Below are 12657 nucleotides of genomic sequence, written 5' to 3'. Positions count from 1 at the left end.
AACATGACAGTCATCACCAACAGCTTAGCTTTGGCTCGCTGAAAGGTGAGAAAACCTGCTGTGCATATACTTCGGATCTCACAAAATGAGCTCCAGGTGATTTTAGCTATTAGAGGAAAACAAATCATTACAGAAATGATGTATTGTGGAACATTTGAATCAGCAGACTGGATGGGATTAATAAACAAAGCTGTAGCCAGTGATGAGGGGGCCAAAGTGATCACAGGAGTATTGCGCTGTCCATAAATTTCGTTGACTTACTGGTGTGTACTCCAAACAGTGGACAGTGTTACTATTTGTATGGGGCAAATTCTGGTGTGGAGAAAGTCTGGCTCAGATGAGATCTTACTGTAGGCTGAGAGTGGAACCATCCATCATAGGCCTCATCTTGTCCACAACCCAACAACCACCCTCAAAAGTCTCTTAACTCATCCGCCAAGGATGGATGGAGGACCTGCTCTCCAGCAAGTGTGGTTATATTAGCTCACCAAATACTTCAGCCAAACTCAAAACACCCCTACCTGCTCGCTTTGCTCCTTCTTCTGACAAATGTTGTGGATCAGGTGCTTCTTCTTTTAGTGCGCTGATATAAATGGCCTAATTAATATGAGCTCCAAATCTGAAGGCAACACTATTGATTGCTTGTGGCTTGATGTGCTTCTATAACTGCGGAACATGGACAGCTGTGATGTAGTTATGTCATTTCAAATGCAAATCCAGACCCAACTTTGATGTTTAGTGGACAGGAAACTAAAGCCACAACTGGCTCCTCAGTCCAGTCCCAGCGTCTGCCCTCGCAGACTAGCAGACCTGGATTCCCCATAAGCTCATAAGGCTCAGTGCTGTCCCACTGTGAAAACGATAAGTGGTCCAGAATGCTTTCATAAACCTCTTTAGCTCTTTATGTGCATTTTATGTAAGTCTGCAATGCTGCTGACTTTGCTTTTGGGAATAACCCATAATTCACATCCCTCTTATGTAAAAAAAAAATGGAGATGACAAGTTGAGCAAGATTATGTATAGCAGCAAGCGGCTGGCCTGTTCTTGCTATATGTCGCTAATAATGATTTTTGTATATCATATATATGGAAAGTGAAAATAGCAGTATATATTTTGCATTTACAAAATTCAATCTCATAAAAATCTGAAACTGAAAAAAAAAAAAAATGTTAAAAGAACAAATATGACATGTATTCTTGTATCCATGTATGCTCTTTGGTAAATGAAATTATTCCTTGAACTGAGACAGTAAGAACTTTTGTGTGACGCTGGTTGTTGGGTTTTTGCTGTTCACTTCCTGGGTTGAGATTCCCCAGCTGGCATTGTTGGCAATTTTTTTCATCAACTGGGGGGTTAGCCTCACACTACAGAGCCAAGTCCGTAGTCTGCCCACAATCTGATGATCTTTAAACTTGGTTACAAAGGAGGCCGCAGCAGGATCTTGTTAAGTGTAGTTGAGATCACTCTTTGCTTTGTATCACAATGTTAACGGGTTTCCTCCTTCCTTCCTTCCTTCCTGGGAGGTTTATTGTTGACTCTAAATTGTCTGTAGCTCTGAGTGTGAGTGGTTGTTGGTCTCTATCTACCTCTGTGTGTTGGCCCTGTGATGGACTGGCGACCTGTCCAGGGTGTACCCCGTCCTCGCCTCGAGCTGGGATTGGCTCCAGCACCACCTGCTAACCATAAATGAATAAGTGGTAGAAGATGAATGGATGGATGAATGAATTCTGCTTTTTCAATTTCTCAACACAGATCTCTCTCCAAATTCACTTTGTCATTCTTAATGTTTCTCGCTCAGGTCATTTCTCATGGATAAAGGTTAGTACTCCCATTTAGATGCAGGGAGCTGTTCTGGAGAAGTAATCTGACAGAATACATGCGATCTGCAGTGATTTTGTACAGCCACTGTAATTTCTGGTGAGGTGAGGTATTTGGAAACAGTCTGACTTGCAGGGGGGCAGAGCTGAGCGAGACTGAGACTGAACTGCACCTTATTTGACCTGCACACATTTTAAACCTTAGAATGTTTTCCTCTAGCTACTTTGTTGAGGAAATACATCATTTAATTGTGCTCAGGAGAGAGCAAAGGTCACTGAGTCACTCTCTGTAAAGTCCACCCCCCCCCCCACCCCTCACCTCCACGGCATACATGTCTGCAGGAGAGATCAGACATTCCTTCCTTCATGTCTTCAGTCCTGATTATATCCAGACACAATACGTCTTGGTCCTCAAGGTTCCCAGCTCAGCAGACGGACTGTTACAGGAGGCAGCATCTGAGGACCGAGGAGGCAAGAGTTCACAATCTGAAAATGCAGGCTCGACCCATCAAGATGTGCCTAAGATGATGTTTTTACAGTATGCCATATGGTTTATGTTGATATACAGTATTGTGTTGACTGGAGGAACTAAAAGCAGCTGTCAGGTTGCCACAAAGTGGCGAAGTGCGGTGAACCAGTAGCAGTGTCGTAAAAACAGTACTTGACAGAGCTTCAATGATCTCAGATTCTACTCATGTGAGTTTGGGTTTTTAATTGATTACTTTTTACGTTGGGTAACCATTTTAACCAAAATATCTGGTCTTGCAGAGTATTTTGCAACGTCAATAATTCTGGAAATGTTTTATTTCAAGGCAAAAACCTAAATCTCAAGAGAGTGCTGAAGGAAACAAAGTCAGTTGGACGGACCTACTGGGAATCAAATTTCATGACAATCCAGCCAATTCTGGCTGAGATATAGACATCTGGACCAAAGTGGTGGACTGATTCCATTAGCGTAGCGGCCTCCTGAGTGATTACTGAGCCACAAAGACTTAGCGTGCACACACACATAGAGAAGATGATAGTGGAAAGAAAGAAGAAGCATGCAAACCTGACCGCCTTACAACACTGACAAAAGAAGTCTGCAGATGTGTACATACCAAACCCATTGAACAACATCAACTACTACACACTCACTCCTCAGTCACACAAAGACCAACGATAGACAAAGTCGGACTCCACCAAGCTGAAAACCCACTATTTGTCATGCTGTGAGAGCCATGGCGGTCAATTAGCCAAATGAAATGTAAAGTAAAATATTTTTTTAGTTTTGAGGCAAATAAAAGGCACTTCAAAAATAAGCCCACAAAAACACAATCTTCCGAGTGATGGCAGTTTGCAAAAGAAGCAGAGCTGGCACATTCACTGATGCACGGATTCAAGCTCAAAAACACATTTGGATCAAAGTTTGGACCAGAAAATATTGGTAACCAGGGCCCATGGAACATTGCTTTTGAAAGTGGCCCATGGAGCCATTAAGTCTGTTCCCAACTGTTTCCATCGACAGGACTGACCATTGCTGCAGATTCAATCTCTGAATCAAACTAAGTCTCAGTTTTACTTCAAGCCTCACTGATCTGCATGATCCATAGCAGCGCTCTTAAAGAGACACACTGTACTCCCTGGCCCTCAGAAGCAGACACTCAGTTTTTTGAAAGAGTATTACAGTCTGGAACAAGACAGATGGAGGCCAAAGGCTTTCTAGCAAAGTAAACAAAAATTTAATTCATGTGTGCTTGTCCTGTGTTATGTTAGGGACAGATTACAAAAAAAGAAAAAAGTATTTGCTGAAAGATACCTCCCACGTTGTGACCTTGCTCCAGAGATCAACAGGAGCAAAGAAATTGTGCTATAATTATAGGCCTGCATCAGTAGATCTAACGAGTTCCCCAGTTTCCACCAGAGAGGGTGGTCACGGCCAGAGGAGACGATAAAAAGGTCAGGGAAACAACACAAAACTGGACACGTCTATCAATCTTATGTTTAAGATGAATGTATGGATTTAAGAAAAGAAAGTTCAGCTCTATAAAAAGGCCATTTGATAGACCATGAAAGGAAAGATGAAATTTGCATTGGCCTCCAGCTCCAGACCACATCACAGCGCTCAGGCTAACGGCCTCTCCAGCCAGGCCGCCTCAGTGGGTATAAAAGCACATAGGACTTATGGTACAGGGAGGGGAGGGATTGATTTGTAAAGGGGAACCCATCCATCTGGTAAAGTGAACATCCAGAAAGGCCTCATGAAGTGAAATTACACATGTTAATGGTTTTTGCTGCATCTTAGTCTTCACACGAAGAGGAATACGTTTGACAAATACATTCTTTTCCCTGCTAAATGAATCCTGAATGCATCTACTTTCGGTTTTATGAACTGAAAGGTTGCTGATCACAGCAATATCCCGTATCGGCGCAATCACACATACGACTGCAACACTGCACTCAAGTTTAATAATCTTCAAAACCACATGCTAGTTTAAGAAGCTCAAACCTTCTTAAACTTGTCATATTATGTAAGCATGCGAACTTTCCTCCTTCATAACAACAGAAAATAGCTGCATCAATTGAAAAATTGTTTGCTCTTGTGACTGTATATGACATCAGCAGCTCAATATCAAACCAGTTTTCTACTTTCCAAATAACCAGTCATCAAATGCATCTGCAACTCTCCAAATGTGCAAGCAATGCTGCTTTTGCAAAACGTAAGCATTCTTATCACTCACATCTTTGCGGTAGCGTTGAAATGCAGCATTGTATGCTAAGATCACATCCATGCATCTCAAGCAACCCTCTGGTACATTGCGATAGAGGTTAGCATCAGATAACTTCGCGGTCAAGTACCCAACCATTTCTAACTCTTTCAAACATTTTAAAGATTTTTGGACTCTATATCCAGCCCATAATATGGAGGCCAAATACTCCCTTTTGGTACTTTGATAAATATGTCTTCTCTGGCTCTGGCCCACCAGTTGGAAGTCACTGAACTGAGTCAAATCTTCAGTGTGTCCAATACCATGTGTAGCCATAGCTAGCCCCCATACTCCTACATCATACTGAAGAAAATACAGATGCCTTAATCCAACTCCAATCCTATCAAAGTTATTTCCACAGAATAGAATAGAAAATGTGCACTGAAAGCCACTTTTTGTTGATCATCCTTTGTTTATTCTGCGCTACATTTGTAGAGTGCAGCATTTGTTAGACCCTGACTGAATGCACTGATGTATGAGAATCCATTTCTTTGTTGCAATCACAACAAACGATGATGTGACCTTCGTTGGGCCACTTTTCTTTCACTCTCCTCCTGCTATTGGTCTTGCTTTTTATGTGTATAATTTTCCATAAACGCAGCTGAGAGCATTTTGATGTATGACAACTTTACAACGAATATAGAATATCTCATTCTTAATAAACACTCCAGCATTCAACTATATTTCATCTGGGCAGATAAGACCATGGTTGTCACTGTGGTGCAAAATCGTCTCCTTGGAAACAAACCTGATCAGATTCCTAATGCACTGCTGTGTAAACGTGTCATGGATGTAACGAGTTTTCAGACATTAAATGACTGGCTTCTTCAATTAGCCCTTATTCATTGCACGGAGCAGCTGGTAAAACAGTGATTTGCACTGTTTTGCTGAATTTACTCAACATCTGGAGCCTCACAATCTGCTCCGATCTTGGACACCTCTTGTCATCCACATGTTCCTATGTTTCACTTCAGATCTACCGACCACAATAAATTGCACTCGCTAAAAAACTAGGTCAGGGCAGGAGCTAGCTGGCTGGAATAACCTGTGTATTACCCAGGGAGTCCTCCATGTCTTTCTGACTTTCCTTTCAGTGTGAGCTGGGAGCGTTAGAGCCACAGTGGAATACTTGATGAGGTGCTGAGTGTGTTTCCAGTCTGATATCTGGAGGGCCAGCGATCCGGTGATTGGCCTGCTCAAAACTTCGAAAGTAACTGAAGAGAACAAAAGAACAGCCATTCTGGTCCCTAAATATAGAAAGTTGATATCAATGTCTCAACAACAGAAAGATAAAAAGGGCACCTATACTCCATCTCACCAACTCAGGAGAGGAAGTGGTTTATGATATTCATCAATACTTCCTTTAATGAACGCAGTGAATAGATATGAAAGCAATTCAAAGTGACATGAGGTTTTTTATACAACAACTTTTTTGTTGCTGGAGTCCTTGATCACAGTTACAGTTGACTGCAGCATCTGACCTTGATACTTGGCTTCATGCATGCTCATCTTAAACTCTCTTTAGTTCAATTTCTCGGAAGTATTCAGAGGGGTAAAATGTGAGTGGATGAAAAAGACCTGAGCTAAATGCAAAACACTGAAATTACTTCAGCAAATGTGAGTTATAAGAGATTTCCATTTCACCCAGGTTAAAAAGGAATTCCTGTATGGTTTTGCTGAATCTCGTCTAATTTTTGAAGATTTTTGCAACTATGCATAATTTAAAAGAGGTGAATTCAAGCTTGTCTGCTTTTCTCAAAATGCTACATTGCAGTCCTGACTGCTTCCTCTTCTGTTCCACAGAGTCTGCTTCTTATGCAGCTGAAATGGTACAAAATGAACTTTTTTTTTTTAAGAAAACACTGTGGAGCAGCATGCAAGAGTCATAAAAATCCTACAGTGTTCAAAAACTGTGCAGTTGGGTATTAAGATTGTTTTCCTTCATTTTGACACATTATCATGACTTTTCTATGTGTTCGTTTGAGGAGTTTAACAATAATACATTCACGATTCCTCCCTCACTGGTGTTGGATCTGATCTCAGCCATAACTTGCTTTATTTCACAACAGGTCCTGCTAGACCACGAGTGGCCTTGAGTACGAAATCTCAGACACCTTGAAAGGAAAACCAAAAATTTCAGACATGAATCACTGTGGCAAAACAAGTTGTTGTTCATCCTTTAAGCACGTGAAACCCAAGAAATACAGGAGGACAAAATAAATCTTTTCAGATGTTGTAGTTCTCGTAACTTGTGAATAGTTGGAACATACTCATTGAGTGTCGGTTATATTTAGAAAAGTAACAATTTATCTCAACACACACACACACACACAAAATCATACAGGTACAATTTCTCACACATTACATAAAAACAAAGTTAGGCATAACTTCCGCCCCTGCAGAATACTAGCTGTGTCTGCAAAAAAAGAAAACAAAACAAAGATATGTGTCAACACCCTGTGGCTTATTGCTCTTTCCCCAACTGTATCAGTAATCTTGACAATCCGCCATCGCAGCAAAATGTTACCTAAATAGTCAGATTAGAGAGAAAGATCACAACCGTGAGATGTGATCAACAACTTCACAATCGTCAATGTACGTTGAAATGTGAGCTAAAAGGCAAACAGGGCCCCGTGTCTTGGGAATGATGGGAATGCGATACCTGCTGTAACGGTCATCTCCAGCACCTCAGGTGTCCCAAACCATTACCTGTCTCTCCATCAGATGAAGGCTCTTCATCATCGTCACCGTGCACCCTCCTGATTATTCCTCTTTGCGTTTTCAACAGTTGCTCCAAACGGCTTTGATTTAGCGAACCCCAAGGAGTCAGAGCTGGGTCAGCAACCAGCAGGTGTGACCGTGACATAGAGGAGCCATTAGTGAGGGACTGAAATGTTCATGTCACGGCAGCCAGCTCTTAAATCAAAAAGAAAGCAGTTACATTGGCTTTGCTGTACAGAAGTAAAACAAAGTAAAACAAGAATACAGGTCATTCTGATATGAAGACAGTAAAATTATTCATGGCTCCGCTATTGAGCAGGCCAAATTTCTGCAGTAGGTTAGAGGGATGCAGATCTGGCAATGTATGCAATGTACACAGAAGCCCATTACTGTGTTATTGTTCTGCAGACCAATGAAGCAGAAAACATTTGAGCATATTTCTCGCAGGCCAGGGTGGTCTATGGGAGAAAATGAGCCAAATGTTAGTATCAAAACAACACGTGAAAGAAAAAAACAAAGCACCCACAAGCACACTGATCCCCCCTCCCGTCTCCTCACTGCTGTCAGAGCGCGTCAGATAAGGAGTGCTCATCTGTTTTCTCCATCAGAATATATATAAAAAAAAAAAAGACAACAAAAACCCCAACCGAACTTAATGACAAACACAGACTGTCTGACTCTTCTTCCACCCCAAGGCAGGCCACTTTGAAGATACGCAGTCCATTGTTCTCTCTCTCTCATCGTTTCTGTCCACTATATATCTAGATTCCTGCTTTTCTTTTAGCCACACAATGACTGCTAAATACACAGAATTCCAGCGTCCTTTTCCATCTTGGTGGGCCCAGTCTCTTTTAGGGTTTCCTGTATAAAAGGGAGCCTTGGCACTGAAAATTTTGGTGACTGAGCTTCACTCACAGGTATTCTGGCTTCGCACAACTAGATGATGGGAGATATGGGGCAACATTCCTGAATAGTCTGTCTAAAAAAACATTGCAGGGGAGGACTGAGCAACACGTCAAGTGCACCAACTGAGTCACGTCTAAACTACAGATAAGAAGGAAAACACATCTGGTACGGTGGGAACATCTAATCTCACGTTCGAAACACACTGCTTGAATTCATTCTTGCACTTGAAATCAGAAGCGGTGAGAAACAAGCAAAAAGGCATCTTGTTAATTTCACTGACGGAGATTTTTGGCTTAGAGGATGATGACACTTAAGATCAAAGGAGGAAGCTGTCATCCAGTTCCTCCACACAGCAGTCTTCCCCGTAATGCCAACTTTTCCAAGTGTTTTCTCGCTTCACTGTTAGATACGGAACACAGAAGGAGAGAGACAAGAAAAAATCTGCTCATGAAACAACATAAAAATAGAAATGCTGAAGTGAAATATAGTGAATACCATGACCCAATATGACATCCTCAGACCCCTGATGTCCACATCTGGCACTTCAATCCTGTACTTTTCCTGCAGTCGTATCGTGCTAAAGGGGATGTCTAATATCAGCTTACTATTCCTTTTAATTGCATCTGACCCCTAGTGTGCCCTCAGTAAAAAGGGCTGATGTATTAGTCATTATGTTGCCTGCTTACAGAGCTATTTTGCACCGCACTGAAAACCTATACAGCACCATTTCAAAGGTTTGTTTTTGTTTCCACAATATTCAGCCGACACGTTTGTCTTCCAGAAACGCTCTGTGGTCAGAACATGGGATCTGAGACGGATAAACTGATGGCGAGACAAAGGTTTTCTGTTTGCATGCATACAAAGTGTGTGCTGTGTGTTTGCACAGTAGGTGTGTGAGGGACAATTGGCACCCAATGCCATGTAATAACTGCCCATTGATTAGACTCCTCGTCGATATTGACTGTCCTGTGTCCTCTTCACAAGTTCATAATTTTTGTGAGGCTGTTTAGCGAGCCACTGATATTGTTTGTCTTGCGTAAAAAGCGAGGCCAAAACAGTTTTATTGGGAAAACGTCATTCTTCAACAGAGAAAAAGTTGGGGAAGGAGAAAAATTCCCATCCTCTTATTATTTTAGTTTAAATCTGATACATCTAAATATGAATCCCATGGCTGATGAGAAGAGTCACCATATGTTTTTTGGATTGAAACGGGTCAAGCGGAGCAGAAAAACACCCGTAGAGCTGACATAATTTATGTCATTTGAGGCTCAGTGAAATGATTGGTCTCCTTTCTTTCTCGTTTTTTTTTTACAGTCCACGTTACTTGAGCAGGAGCTCAATGTTCACAAGAAGAACACATGGCTTGCCGTGGCAATTACATATAGTCATTAACTGTCTGCCTGTTCCCATTTTCATTGTTTAGGTCAATATTGTGACTGGACTACGCAGCCACACTGGCCGGCTTTGATATATGAACAGAATTTCAGTCTGGGAAAGAAGTATGGAACAAACTATGCATGACTTTAAAACTGAGGAGAAAACTAAAAGTGTATTGGCTGGCTAAAGGCTGCTTGAGAAGAACATGTATATATATATATATATAGACCACGGAGCAGGCTGTCAGATGAGCTGATGCATGATAAAGCGACATAAGGACATGTAAATCTGAGTGACAAGGTCTAATCTTTTTCGCTTTCATAAAAGCGGTAAGACTCACACGTCAGAAGTCTTTTCTGAGAAATGTGTTTGCATTACAGAGATGGGCGTTTTCTTATTTTCCTCTTCTTCATCTAATAATATAAATGTGTATAAATCTGCCACAGAGATTAAGTAAGATCCCAAGACAAGAAATGTGTCCCGTGGCCACCAACAGCACTAACACACATGCATATGAAAACTATCAGGTTGGGTAACAACACTTTTCTCTTAGCTTGTGCCAATAAAGTCAAATAAACTGCAGGTTATGACTGAAGGTAGCACACATTAGAAACCACAGCTTTGTGTGGGTTAATTTAGACAAAGTGAAAAGAAAGCATGAAACGAGGCTGTTTGTAATCAGGTCCTTCACCGCACTTCTTTATTTCTGATTTGTCAGTATGGTGAAAGCTGCACTCAACCCAAAATACATTTACAGACCGTATGTCGAGTCATTTGAGATCCCGGCAAACTAAACATGACCCCTGAATTCTACATCCTCCTCCGGTTTGTTGGATGTTTTCATTATGCAATGTCTGTCACAGTTAATTTGAATAGCACATAAGCAACTTTAAATGAGCAGAAACACTCACAGCCAGCTTTGGAAGAAAAATCTTTTATTGAAATAACAGGTGCGTCCGAGAATACTTTCAGACTTCTTGTAAAATCTCTCCAGACACCAACTTCCAGCTCTGCCTATCTGTGTCATATAATATTTCCAACTGTGAAAATAATGCTTGAAATCTTGAATGAATGTTTAAATAATGAGGCCTTAGAGCATACAGCAGGAGGTCTGATTATAAACCTTGGGAGGATGTTGTTGCCTATTTATCAGCTACACTAATACTGATTAATTGTTTGATTAAATCTAAGTATTGAGTCATGGCACTAGTTGAACAAACCCACAGTCCTCAGACCTCCTGATTAAAGCTATGAAGAAAAAAAATTGAGGAAATTTGCATCAAGAAAAGGAAAAAAAAGTTGTATTTTGACTTGGTGCAGCCAAAATTACAAAATGAAAATGTTTCCTCTGAATTAAAGTGAAGATAAAGAGCAAATAGAATTCACGCAGCAAAATCTGCTTTCTAAGTACATGCGTGCAGTGTGATTGAGCTCTGCGGGCAGTAGCTTGAGTTATTGTGCAACACTGAACTCATAAAAGCAGTTTTAAGATCAGGCATTATCAGGATTCATATATAAAAACCAAAGAGGAAGAGTGTTAATGAAGACACATGGTGTGTTTTTGTGGAAGTTCACAATAATCCTTTGACGCCAGTGAACTTTGCTGTCTGAGCAGTTCCCCTAAATCATGTACGGGGAGAAGGCCGTCTTGCTGTTGTACTTTTATCGGGAAACAGAGTAATATTTCCTGACAGTGTTGACGTTTTAGCATCACAGAAACTGAGATGCTGTCCTGGAATCGAGACTTGTCCCTTCCTGTGGGCAGCTTCGACATCCAGAACGCTGGACCACAACACACACATACACACACTTTGGGCCTCAATCCAACAGAAGGAGCACATAAGCAGTGTATGTATACACATCTGGAAAAAGTATAAATGAATAATTGTTTAAAATGGAAAGTCACATTTCTCACATGATTGTGATACGAATCAACTCATTAGTCATATATGTGTCAAAATGTGATTCTGCAAGAACAGAGATGACATGAGACTGCATAACTCACTAGCTGCTCCCCTCAGGCTGAAGCTTTCGGTCCATGAAGACTCAGAAACTGTTTCCTCCTCCAGGCCTGCACTGCACTGAACTCTCACTGACTGTTATTCATGCTCATTTTTGCACCACGTCATTTGCATTATACTACTGATTGAGGCGGGCTTCCACTATGGACCCATGTTACGTCAAATTTTTGAATATTGTGGGATGCGATTCTTATTACGTATTTGTGTGACATTATCTCTTTCTTTGTTGGCCGAACTAATTGGTTCTTTCAGCCTGGTAGTCCTCATGACAGACGAAAGGTAAAGGTGTTCAACCAGAAGGTCCTCTTTTCCATCCCCGCTCCATCCTTCCACACCTCATGTTCTTCCTTTCTTTCACGCATGATGACTCTGTTTGTGCATCATTCAAAACAATCGCAACAAGACTAAAGCTTAAGCTGTTAGGGGGACATTCTTAAGTCTAGACTGAGGAAATTATGTAACGGACATATCTCTGCTCGTAGTCTGTAAGCTGCATACTTTCACCCTTGACTGTAAAACGGGGAACAGGTTATAGCCACAACTATTTGCCTTTTCGTTGTCCTGAGCGAACCTCCAGATTCCCTCCTTATCCCTTATTGGTCGGTAAAATAATCCAGCGGTCGGCACCTCACAGGTGTATTTTCCTTAATTCTTTGCCAAACTGGAACAAATAGGTCTGCAGAAATCACGAGGCATGTATTAATGTTATCAGTGCATTTGATGTGTTTTACATTTCTCTAATAAAATAAAAAAAAAATCTTGTATTTGGGTTCCCGACTTAAAAGAAGAAGCAGAAGAACAAAAGAAGAATGAGTGGAATATTATTTTCACCATAAGGCAGGTTTATAAAAACGCAGTGTGCTTGCCCGCCTGATCTCTTACTCCATCCAACAAAATCCTGATGACTTCTTCATTCCTTGAGTAGCATAATGTTCACATTTCAGCGCTCCGTGAGCCACATTTTCAAGCACATCCTGTTTTAACGCTTTGCCTTACGAAGTGATAACAGCCCAACAATGTAACCTCTGCAGCTGCGTGACAGACACAGGGGCTCCTCTGCGAAAGTCA

The sequence above is a fragment of the Echeneis naucrates genome, chromosome 4 (genome assembly GCF_900963305.1).
Source record: "Echeneis naucrates chromosome 4, fEcheNa1.1, whole genome shotgun sequence".
Lineage (NCBI taxonomy): Eukaryota > Metazoa > Chordata > Actinopteri > Carangiformes > Echeneidae > Echeneis > Echeneis naucrates.
The sequence above is the reverse complement of the archived record's forward strand: the minus strand, read 5'-3'. Positions refer to the sequence as shown.